The sequence below is a fragment of the Giraffa tippelskirchi genome, chromosome X, assembly GCF_054371585.1.
Source record: "Giraffa tippelskirchi isolate mGirTip1 chromosome X, T2T-mGirTip1v1.2.pri, whole genome shotgun sequence".
In the NCBI taxonomy this organism is placed as follows: Eukaryota; Metazoa; Chordata; class Mammalia; order Artiodactyla; family Giraffidae; genus Giraffa; species Giraffa tippelskirchi.
Genome location: NC_137289.1, coordinates 21,695,828 through 21,708,020, shown reverse-complemented (window position 1 = coordinate 21,708,020; position 12,193 = coordinate 21,695,828). Strand labels below are relative to the sequence as shown.

General features: G+C 46.6%; 1 long non-coding RNA gene across 1 annotated transcript in view; it reads right to left on the bottom strand.

Moving 5' to 3' along the window:
• LOC145536976 (uncharacterized) overlaps window positions 1-12,193 on the bottom strand; it is a 145,205-nt gene that overhangs the window by 78,003 nt on the left and 55,009 nt on the right. Inside the window, exons 25-30 of the long non-coding RNA XR_014076110.1 lie at window positions 11,648-11,958; window positions 9,339-9,649; window positions 7,030-7,340; window positions 4,721-5,031; window positions 2,412-2,722; window positions 104-414 (exon numbers count right to left, since the gene is read on the bottom strand). This is a non-coding gene — a long non-coding RNA (uncharacterized LOC145536976). The remainder of the gene's footprint in view (window positions 1-103; window positions 415-2,411; window positions 2,723-4,720; window positions 5,032-7,029; window positions 7,341-9,338; window positions 9,650-11,647; window positions 11,959-12,193) is intronic.

Here is a 12,193-nt window from a genome sequence, read left to right as displayed (position 1 = left end):
GGCCCAGGCCCTACAAAGGGCAGATTCACAAGACAAGTGCCCCCATTTTCAGTGCTTGGCTCTAAGGCCCACCACAATGTTAGGAAACTGAGGCCCCGCTTACCTCCTTCCTGTGACTGGACTTCCTGGCAGCAGCTGGAGGGCTCCGTGGTCCTGGGCCCTCACTGATCAGACACTAAGCCTAGAACCTGACTGTCCACCGATCCTGCCAGATCACACAGAAAAGGTTGAGGGCCAGGCTTGAGTTCAGGTTCTGTTGTTCCTAAGTTGATCTGACCGGCCTCCACTGCTAGGCCTCGCAAGGAAGAGCAGCTCACAGCTTTGGCCTGATCAAACTGTTTCCGCACGATGGCAGTGCTGTCCCAGAAGAGAGACATCTTGTTTCAACCATTCTTCTGCCTCTGCCCTTTGAACCTGAAAAAGACACCATAAACAGACAGACACCAGGAAATATGGCTGACTTGTATTTGACTCAATTCAGAGAAACCTGGTTATATTTCTACATTTTCTTTTTGGTTTCCATTGGACAAAGGTACCCAACTTTATCACTCATCTTCTGTTTTCCAGATTTCAATTTTTACTTGATCCCTTCTTTTTTTTTTTTTATCTCCAGCATTTTTTCAAACTATCAAACTGTTTGGAGGCATCAAGTGGCAAACCTCTGGCATCCATGCGTAAGACACAAAAGAAATTGACTATACCTAAGGACTTGCCAAATCTAGGCAACAGGCCACATGTTTATTATCTTGTCTCACTCAGATGGTAAAGCATCCGCCTGCAATGCAAGAGACCCAGGTTTGATCCACGGGTCAGGAAGATTCCCTGGAAAAGGTCCTGGCTATGCACTCCAGTATTCTGGCCTGGAGAATTCAATGGACAAGAGGAGCCTGGTGGGTCTAAAGAGTCCGTGGGGTCCAAAGAGTCAGGCACAACTGAGGGAATAACACACACACTTCCCAAATTTGCTGGAGTCTTCATATTCTAGGCTTTGTGTGTTGAGTTGAAGAAGCCATTTGGTGAAGCTCTAGGATGACCCAGATACTTCTCATGACTGAATGCAGACAATGCCCTACTTGTAATCATACACTCTTACATGGCTATCAATTCCAATCAGATGGCACACGTGACTTTGTCTCATACTATCATCATATATAATTGGAAAAAAACAAGTATTTTCCATCTCATAAATGGCCTTAGCTAGAGTGCAGCTCAGTAGCTCAGTCGTGTCCAACTCTTTGCAACCCCACGGACTGCAGCACGCCAGGCTTTCCTTTCCATCACCAACTCCCAGAGCTTGCTCCAACTCATGTCCATGGAGTCAGTGATGCCATCCACCCATCTCATCCTCTGTCATCCCCTTCTCTTCCCACTTTCAGTCTTTCCCGCTATCAAGGTCTTGTCAAGTGAGTCAGTTCTTCGTATCAGACGACCAAAATATAGGAGTTTCAGCTTCAGCATCAGTCCCTCCAATGTATATTCGGGGTAGATTTCCTTTAGGATGGACTGGTTGGATCTCTGTGCAGTCCAAGGGACTCTCAAGAGTCTCCTGCCACACCACAGCTCAAAAGCATCAATGCTTTGATGCTCACCTGTCCTTATATTCCAACTCTCACATCCATGCATGCCTGCCAGAAAAACCATTGCTTTGACCAGACGGACCTTTGTTGGCAAAGAAATGTCTCTGTTTTTAATATGCTGTCTAGGTTGCTCATAGCTTTACTTCCAAGGAGCAAGCGTCTTTTAATTTCATGGCTGCAGTCACCATCTGCAGTGATTTTGGAGTCCCCCCAAATAAAGTAAAGTACAGCAGTTTGCTTTCCATCTTAAAGCACAGGAAGGAAATAATGCTATCCTCCCTGGCAGGCTGCAGTCCATAGCGTCGCACAGAGTCTGACATGACTCAAGAGACTTAGCACACACCAACCCCAAAGCCAGGTCTTTGCCCCGCTCCCCTGCAAGAACTGAGATAACATCAGCGTCAGGTCAGGACAAAGGTATTGACCCTGGGCTTTAGAGTGAACCTGCAAAGACACAGAAGTTCGCAGCTGGTGGGTGGGTTCAGACAATGTAGGCCTTCCACTACATTTGTGATTTTCATCCACTTGAGCATCTGCAGGCTCCTAGAAAATATTCTGACTCAAACCAGCAAGTCAGTGTATTCCCATTCCTTCCATACAGGTCCTTCTTGCTCCAAGCCATGGTACTTTATTTAGACCTTTGGTCACCCTCAACTTCGTCAATGGCATCACCTATTTAAGGTACTTGGCATTAGGCCAGTCCATTGCACTCTGTCACTCCTGTCACAATGGGCCCAGGCCCTACAAAGGGCAGATTCACAAGACAAGTGCCCCCATTTTCAGTGCTTGGCTCTAAGGCCCACCACAATGTTAGGAAACTGAGGCCCCGCTTACCTCCTTCCTGTGACTGGACTTCCTGGCAGCAGCTGGAGGGCTCCGTGGTCCTGGGCCCTCACTGATCAGACGCTAAGCCTAGAACCTGACTGTCCACCGATCCTGCCAGATCACACAGAAAAGGTTGAGGGCCAGGCTTGAGTTCAGGTTCTGTTGTTCCTAAGTTGATCTGACCGGCCTCCACTGCTAGGCCTCGCAAGGAAGAGCAGCTCACAGCTTTGGCCTGATCAAACTGTTTCCGCACGATGGCAGTGCTGTCCCAGAAGAGAGACATCTTGTTTCAACCATTCTTCTGCCTCTGCCCTTTGAACCTGAAAAAGACACCATAAACAGACAGACACCAGGAAATATGGCTGACTTGTATTTGACTCAATTCAGAGAAACCTGGTTATATTTCTACATTTTCTTTTTGGTTTCCATTGGACAAAGGTACCCAACTTTATCACTCATCTTCTGTTTTCCAGATTTCAATTTTTACTTGATCCCTTCTTTTTTTTTTTTTATCTCCAGCATTTTTTCAAACTATCAAACTGTTTGGAGGCATCAAGTGGCAAACCTCTGGCATCCATGCGTAAGACACAAAAGAAATTGACTATACCTAAGGACTTGCCAAATCTAGGCAACAGGCCACATGTTTATTATCTTGTCTCACTCAGATGGTAAAGCATCCGCCTGCAATGCAAGAGACCCAGGTTTGATCCACGGGTCAGGAAGATTCCCTGGAAAAGGTCCTGGCTATGCACTCCAGTATTCTGGCCTGGAGAATTCAATGGACAAGAGGAGCCTGGTGGGTCTAAAGAGTCCGTGGGGTCCAAAGAGTCAGGCACAACTGAGGGAATAACACACACACTTCCCAAATTTGCTGGAGTCTTCATATTCTAGGCTTTGTGTGTTGAGTTGAAGAAGCCATTTGGTGAAGCTCTAGGATGACCCAGATACTTCTCATGACTGAATGCAGACAATGCCCTACTTGTAATCATACACTCTTACATGGCTATCAATTCCAATCAGATGGCACACGTGACTTTGTCTCATACTATCATCATATATAATTGGAAAAAAACAAGTATTTTCCATCTCATAAATGGCCTTAGCTAGAGTGCAGTTCAGTAGCTCAGTCGTGTCCAACTCTTTGCAACCCCACGGACTGCAGCACGCCAGGCTTTCCTTTCCATCACCAACTCCCAGAGCTTGCTCCAACTCATGTCCATGGAGTCAGTGATGCCATCCACCCATCTCATCCTCTGTCATCCCCTTCTCTTCCCACTTTCAGTCTTTCCCGCTATCAAGGTCTTGTCAAGTGAGTCAGTTCTTCGTATCAGACGACCAAAATATAGGAGTTTCAGCTTCAGCATCAGTCCCTCCAATGTATATTCGGGGTAGATTTCCTTTAGGATGGACTGGTTGGATCTCTGTGCAGTCCAAGGGACTCTCAAGAGTCTCCTGCCACACCACAGCTCAAACGCATCAATGGTTTGATGCTCACCTGTCCTTATATTCCAACTCTCACATCCATGCATGCCTGCCAGAAAAACCATTGCTTTGACCAGACGGACCTTTGTTGGCAAAGAAATGTCTCTGTTTTTTAATATGCTGTCTAGGTTGCTCATAGCTTTACTTCCAAGGAGCAAGCGTCTTTTAATTTCATGGCTGCAGTCACCATCTGCAGTGATTTTGGAGTCCCCCCAAATAAAGTAAAGTACAGCAGTTTGCTTTCCATCTTAAAGCACAGGAAGGAAATAATGCTATCCTCCCTGGCAGGCTGCAGTCCATAGCATCGCACAGAGTCTGACATGACTCAAGAGACTTAGCACACACCAACCCCAAAGCCAGGTCTTTGCCCCGCTCCCCTGCAAGAACTGAGATAACATCAGCGTCAGGTCAGGACAAAGGTATTGACCCTGGGCTTTAGAGTGAACCTGCAAAGACACAGAAGTTCGCAGCTGGTGGGTGGGTTCAGACAATGTAGGCCTTCCACTACATTTGTGATTTTCATCCACTTGAGCATCTGCAGGCTCCTAGAAAATATTCTGACTCAAACCAGCAAGTCAGTGTATTCCCATTCCTTCCATACAGGTCCTTCTTGCTCCAAGCCATGGTACTTTATTTAGACTTTTGGTCACCCTCAACTTCGTCAATGGCATCACCTATTTAAGGTACTTGGCATTAGGCCAGTCCATTGCACTCTGTCACTCCTGTCACAATGGGCCCAGGCCCTACAAAGGGCAGATTCACAAGACAAGTGCCCCCATTTTCAGTGCTTGGCTCTAAGGCCCACCACAATGTTAGGAAACTGAGGCCCCGCTTACCTCCTTCCTGTGACTGGACTTCCTGGCAGCAGCTGGAGGGCTCCGTGGTCCTGGGCCCTCACTGATCAGACACTAAGCCTAGAACCTGACTGTCCACCAATCCTGCCAGATCACACAGAAAAGGTTGAGGGCCAGGCTTGAGTTCAGGTTCTGTTGTTCCTAAGTTGATCTGACCGGCCTCCACTGCTAGGCCTCGCAAGGAAGAGCAGCTCACAGCTTTGGCCTGATCAAACTGTTTCCGCACGATGGCAGTGCTGTCCCAGAAGAGAGACATCTTGTTTCAACCATTCTTCTGCCTCTGCCCTTTGAACCTGAAAAAGACACCATAAACAGACAGACACCAGGAAATATGGCTGACTTGTATTTGACTCAATTCAGAGAAACCTGGTTATATTTCTACATTTTCTTTTTGGTTTCCATTGGACAAAGGTACCCAACTTTATCACTCATCTTCTGTTTTCCAGATTTCAATTTTTACTTGATCCCTTCTTTTTTTTTTTTTATCTCCAGCATTTTTTCAAACTATCAAACTGTTTGGAGGCATCAAGTGGCAAACCTCTGGCATCCATGCGTAAGACACAAAAGAAATTGACTATACCTAAGGACTTGCCAAATCTAGGCAACAGGCCACATGTTTATTATCTTGTCTCACTCAGATGGTAAAGCATCCGCCTGCAATGCAAGAGACCCAGGTTTGATCCACGGGTCAGGAAGATTCCCTGGAAAAGGTCCTGGCTATGCACTCCAGTATTCTGGCCTGGAGAATTCAATGGACAAGAGGAGCCTGGTGGGTCTAAAGAGTCCGTGGGGTCCAAAGAGTCAGGCACAACTGAGGGAATAACACACACACTTCCCAAATTTGCTGGAGTCTTCATATTCTAGGCTTTGTGTGTTGAGTTGAAGAAGCCATTTGGTGAAGCTCTAGGATGACCCAGATACTTCTCATGACTGAATGCAGACAATGCCCTACTTGTAATCATACACTCTTACATGGCTATCAATTCCAATCAGATGGCACACGTGACTTTGTCTCATACTATCATCATATATAATTGGAAAAAAACAAGTATTTTCCATCTCATAAATGGCCTTAGCTAGAGTGCAGTTCAGTAGCTCAGTCGTGTCCAACTCTTTGCAACCCCACGGACTGCAGCACGCCAGGCTTTCCTTTCCATCACCAACTCCCAGAGCTTGCTCCAACTCATGTCCATGGAGTCAGTGATGCCATCCACCCATCTCATCCTCTGTCATCCCCTTCTCTTCCCACTTTCAGTCTTTCCTGCTATCAAGGTCTTGTCAAGTGAGTCAGTTCTTCGTATCAGACGACCAAAATATAGGAGTTTCAGCTTCAGCATCAGTCCCTCCAATGTATATTCGGGGTAGATTTCCTTTAGGATGGACTGGTTGGATCTCTGTGCAGTCCAAGGGACTCTCAAGAGTCTCCTGCCACACCACAGCTCAAAAGCATCAATGCTTTGATGCTCACCTGTCCTTATATTCCAACTCTCACATCCATGCATGCCTGCCAGAAAAACCATTGCTTTGACCAGACGGACCTTTGTTGGCAAAGAAATGTCTCTGTTTTTTAATATGCTGTCTAGGTTGCTCATAGCTTTACTTCCAAGGAGCAAGCGTCTTTTAATTTCATGGCTGCAGTCACCATCTGCAGTGATTTTGGAGTCCCCCCAAATAAAGTAAAGTACAGCAGTTTGCTTTCCATCTTAAAGCACAGGAAGGAAATAATGCTATCCTCCCTGGCAGGCTGCAGTCCATAGCGTCGCACAGAGTCTGACATGACTCAAGAGACTTAGCACACACCAACCCCAAAGCCAGGTCTTTGCCCCGCTCCCCTGCAAGAACTGAGATAACATCAGCGTCAGGTCAGGACAAAGGTATTGACCCTGGGCTTTAGAGTGAACCTGCAAAGACACAGAAGTTCGCAGCTGGTGGGTGGGTTCAGACAATGTAGGCCTTCCACTACATTTGTGATTTTCATCCACTTGAGCATCTGCAGGCTCCTAGAAAATATTCTGACTCAAACCAGCAAGTCAGTGTATTCCCATTCCTTCCATACAGGTCCTTCTTGCTCCAAGCCATGGTACTTTATTTAGACTTTTGGTCACCCTCAACTTCGTCAATGGCATCACCTATTTAAGGTACTTGGCATTAGGCCAGTCCATTGCACTCTGTCACTCCTGTCACAATGGGCCCAGGCCCTACAAAGGGCAGATTCACAAGACAAGTGCCCCCATTTTCAGTGCTTGGCTCTAAGGCCCACCACAATGTTAGGAAACTGAGGCCCCGCTTACCTCCTTCCTGTGACTGGACTTCCTGGCAGCAGCTGGAGGGCTCCGTGGTCCTGGGCCCTCACTGATCAGACACTAAGCCTAGAACCTGACTGTCCACCGATCCTGCCAGATCACACAGAAAAGGTTGAGGGCCAGGCTTGAGTTCAGGTTCTGTTGTTCCTAAGTTGATCTGACCGGCCTCCACTGCTAGGCCTCGCAAGGAAGAGCAGCTCACAGCTTTGGCCTGATCAAACTGTTTCCGCACGATGGCAGTGCTGTCCCAGAAGAGAGACATCTTGTTTCAACCATTCTTCTGCCTCTGCCCTTTGAACCTGAAAAAGACACCATAAACAGACAGACACCAGGAAATATGGCTGACTTGTATTTGACTCAATTCAGAGAAACCTGGTTATATTTCTACATTTTCTTTTTGGTTTCCATTGGAGAAAGGTACCCAACTTTATCACTCATCTTCTGTTTTCCAGATTTCAATTTTTACTTGATCCCTTCTTTTTTTTTTTTTATCTCCAGCATTTTTTCAAACTATCAAACTGTTTGGAGGCATCAAGTGGCAAACCTCTGGCATCCATGCGTAAGACACAAAAGAAATTGACTATACCTAAGGACTTGCCAAATCTAGGCAACAGGCCACATGTTTATTATCTTGTCTCACTCAGATGGTAAAGCATCCGCCTGCAATGCAAGAGACCCAGGTTTGATCCACGGGTCAGGAAGATTCCCTGGAAAAGGTCCTGGCTATGCACTCCAGTATTCTGGCCTGGAGAATTCAATGGACAAGAGGAGCCTGGTGGGTCTAAAGAGTCCGTGGGGTCCAAAGAGTCAGGCACAACTGAGGGAATAACACACACACTTCCCAAATTTGCTGGAGTCTTCATATTCTAGGCTTTGTGTGTTGAGTTGAAGAAGCCATTTGGTGAAGCTCTAGGATGACCCAGATACTTCTCATGACTGAATGCAGACAATGCCCTACTTGTAATCATACACTCTTACATGGCTATCAATTCCAATCAGATGGCACACGTGACTTTGTCTCATACTATCATCATATATAATTGGAAAAAAACAAGTATTTTCCATCTCATAAATGGCCTTAGCTAGAGTGCAGTTCAGTAGCTCAGTCGTGTCCAACTCTTTGCAACCCCACGGACTGCAGCACGCCAGGCTTTCCTTTCCATCACCAACTCCCAGAGCTTGCTCCAACTCATGTCCATGGAGTCAGTGATGCCATCCACCCATCTCATCCTCTGTCATCCCCTTCTCTTCCCACTTTCAGTCTTTCCCGCTATCAAGGTCTTGTCAAGTGAGTCAGTTCTTCGTATCAGACGACCAAAATATAGGAGTTTCAGCTTCAGCATCAGTCCCTCCAATGTATATTCGGGGTAGATTTCCTTTAGGATGGACTGGTTGGATCTCTGTGCAGTCCAAGGGACTCTCAAGAGTCTCCTGCCACACCACAGCTCAAAAGCATCAATGCTTTGATGCTCACCTGTCCTTATATTCCAACTCTCACATCCATGCATGCCTGCCAGAAAAACCATTGCTTTGACCAGACGGACCTTTGTTGGCAAAGAAATGTCTCTGTTTTTTAATATGCTGTCTAGGTTGCTCATAGCTTTACTTCCAAGGAGCAAGCGTCTTTTAATTTCATGGCTGCAGTCACCATCTGCAGTGATTTTGGAGTCCCCCCAAATAAAGTAAAGTACAGCAGTTTGCTTTCCATCTTAAAGCACAGGAAGGAAATAATGCTATCCTCCCTGGCAGGCTGCAGTCCATAGCGTCGCACAGAGTCTGACATGACTCAAGAGACTTAGCACACACCAACCCCAAAGCCAGGTCTTTGCCCCGCTCCCCTGCAAGAACTGAGATAACATCAGCGTCAGGTCAGGACAAAGGTATTGACCCTGGGCTTTAGAGTGAACCTGCAAAGACACAGAAGTTCGCAGCTGGTGGGTGGGTTCAGACAATGTAGGCCTTCCACTACATTTGTGATTTTCATCCACTTGAGCATCTGCAGGCTCCTAGAAAATATTCTGACTCAAACCAGCAAGTCAGTGTATTCCCATTCCTTCCATACAGGTCCTTCTTGCTCCAAGCCATGGTACTTTATTTAGACTTTTGGTCACCCTCAACTTCGTCAATGGCATCACCTATTTAAGGTACTTGGCATTAGGCCAGTCCATTGCACTCTGTCACTCCTGTCACAATGGGCCCAGGCCCTACAAAGGGCAGATTCACAAGACAAGTGCCCCCATTTTCAGTGCTTGGCTCTAAGGCCCACCACAATGTTAGGAAACTGAGGCCCCGCTTACCTCCTTCCTGTGACTGGACTTCCTGGCAGCAGCTGGAGGGCTCCGTGGTCCTGGGCCCTCACTGATCAGACACTAAGCCTAGAACCTGACTGTCCACCAATCCTGCCAGATCACACAGAAAAGGTTGAGGGCCAGGCTTGAGTTCAGGTTCTGTTGTTCCTAAGTTGATCTGACCGGCCTCCACTGCTAGGCCTCGCAAGGAAGAGCAGCTCACAGCTTTGGCCTGATCAAACTGTTTCCGCACGATGGCAGTGCTGTCCCAGAAGAGAGACATCTTGTTTCAACCATTCTTCTGCCTCTGCCCTTTGAACCTGAAAAAGACACCATAAACAGACAGACACCAGGAAATATGGCTGACTTGTATTTGACTCAATTCAGAGAAACCTGGTTATATTTCTACATTTTCTTTTTGGTTTCCATTGGACAAAGGTACCCAACTTTATCACTCATCTTCTGTTTTCCAGATTTCAATTTTTACTTGATCCCTTCTTTTTTTTTTTTTATCTCCAGCATTTTTTCAAACTATCAAACTGTTTGGAGGCATCAAGTGGCAAACCTCTGGCATCCATGCGTAAGACACAAAAGAAATTGACTATACCTAAGGACTTGCCAAATCTAGGCAACAGGCCACATGTTTATTATCTTGTCTCACTCAGATGGTAAAGCATCCGCCTGCAATGCAAGAGACCCAGGTTTGATCCACGGGTCAGGAAGATTCCCTGGAAAAGGTCCTGGCTATGCACTCCAGTATTCTGGCCTGGAGAATTCAATGGACAAGAGGAGCCTGGTGGGTCTAAAGAGTCCGTGGGGTCCAAAGAGTCAGGCACAACTGAGGGAATAACACACACACTTCCCAAATTTGCTGGAGTCTTCATATTCTAGGCTTTGTGTGTTGAGTTGAAGAAGCCATTTGGTGAAGCTCTAGGATGACCCAGATACTTCTCATGACTGAATGCAGACAATGCCCTACTTGTAATCATACACTCTTACATGGCTATCAATTCCAATCAGATGGCACACGTGACTTTGTCTCATACTATCATCATATATAATTGGAAAAAAACAAGTATTTTCCATCTCATAAATGGCCTTAGCTAGAGTGCAGTTCAGTAGCTCAGTCGTGTCCAACTCTTTGCAACCCCACGGACTGCAGCACGCCAGGCTTTCCTTTCCATCACCAACTCCCAGAGCTTGCTCCAACTCATGTCCATGGAGTCAGTGATGCCATCCACCCATCTCATCCTCTGTCATCCCCTTCTCTTCCCACTTTCAGTCTTTCCTGCTATCAAGGTCTTGTCAAGTGAGTCAGTTCTTCGTATCAGACGACCAAAATATAGGAGTTTCAGCTTCAGCATCAGTCCCTCCAATGTATATTCGGGGTAGATTTCCTTTAGGATGGACTGGTTGGATCTCTGTGCAGTCCAAGGGACTCTCAAGAGTCTCCTGCCACACCACAGCTCAAAAGCATCAATGCTTTGATGCTCACCTGTCCTTATATTCCAACTCTCACATCCATGCATGCCTGCCAGAAAAACCATTGCTTTGACCAGACGGACCTTTGTTGGCAAAGAAATGTCTCTGTTTTTTAATATGCTGTCTAGGTTGCTCATAGCTTTACTTCCAAGGAGCAAGCGTCTTTTAATTTCATGGCTGCAGTCACCATCTGCAGTGATTTTGGAGTCCCCCCAAATAAAGTAAAGTACAGCAGTTTGCTTTCCATCTTAAAGCACAGGAAGGAAATAATGCTATCCTCCCTGGCAGGCTGCAGTCCATAGCGTCGCACAGAGTCTGACATGACTCAAGAGACTTAGCACACACCAACCCCAAAGCCAGGTCTTTGCCCCGCTCCCCTGCAAGAACTGAGATAACATCAGCGTCAGGTCAGGACAAAGGTATTGACCCTGGGCTTTAGAGTGAACCTGCAAAGACACAGAAGTTCGCAGCTGGTGGGTGGGTTCAGACAATGTAGGCCTTCCACTACATTTGTGATTTTCATCCACTTGAGCATCTGCAGGCTCCTAGAAAATATTCTGACTCAAACCAGCAAGTCAGTGTATTCCCATTCCTTCCATACAGGTCCTTCTTGCTCCAAGCCATGGTACTTTATTTAGACTTTTGGTCACCCTCAACTTCGTCAATGGCATCACCTATTTAAGGTACTTGGCATTAGGCCAGTCCATTGCACTCTGTCACTCCTGTCACAATGGGCCCAGGCCCTACAAAGGGCAGATTCACAAGACAAGTGCCCCCATTTTCAGTGCTTGGCTCTAAGGCCCACCACAATGTTAGGAAACTGAGGCCCCGCTTACCTCCTTCCTGTGACTGGACTTCCTGGCAGCAGCTGGAGGGCTCCGTGGTCCTGGGCCCTCACTGATCAGACACTAAGCCTAGAACCTGACTGTCCACCGATCCTGCCAGATCACACAGAAAAGGTTGAGGGCCAGGCTTGAGTTCAGGTTCTGTTGTTCCTAAGTTGATCTGACCGGCCTCCACTGCTAGGCCTCGCAAGGAAGAGCAGCTCACAGCTTTGGCCTGATCAAACTGTTTCCGCACGATGGCAGTGCTGTCCCAGAAGAGAGACATCTTGTTTCAACCATTCTTCTGCCTCTGCCCTTTGAACCTGAAAAAGACACCATAAACAGACAGACACCAGGAAATATGGCTGACTTGTATTTGACTCAATTCAGAGAAACCTGGTTATATTTCTACATTTTCTTTTTGGTTTCCATTGGACAAAGGTACCCAACTTTATCACTCATCTTCTGTTTTCCAGATTTCAATTTTTACTTGATCCCTTCTTTTTTTTTTTTTATCTCCAGCATTTTTTCAAACTATCAAACTGTTTGGAGGCATCA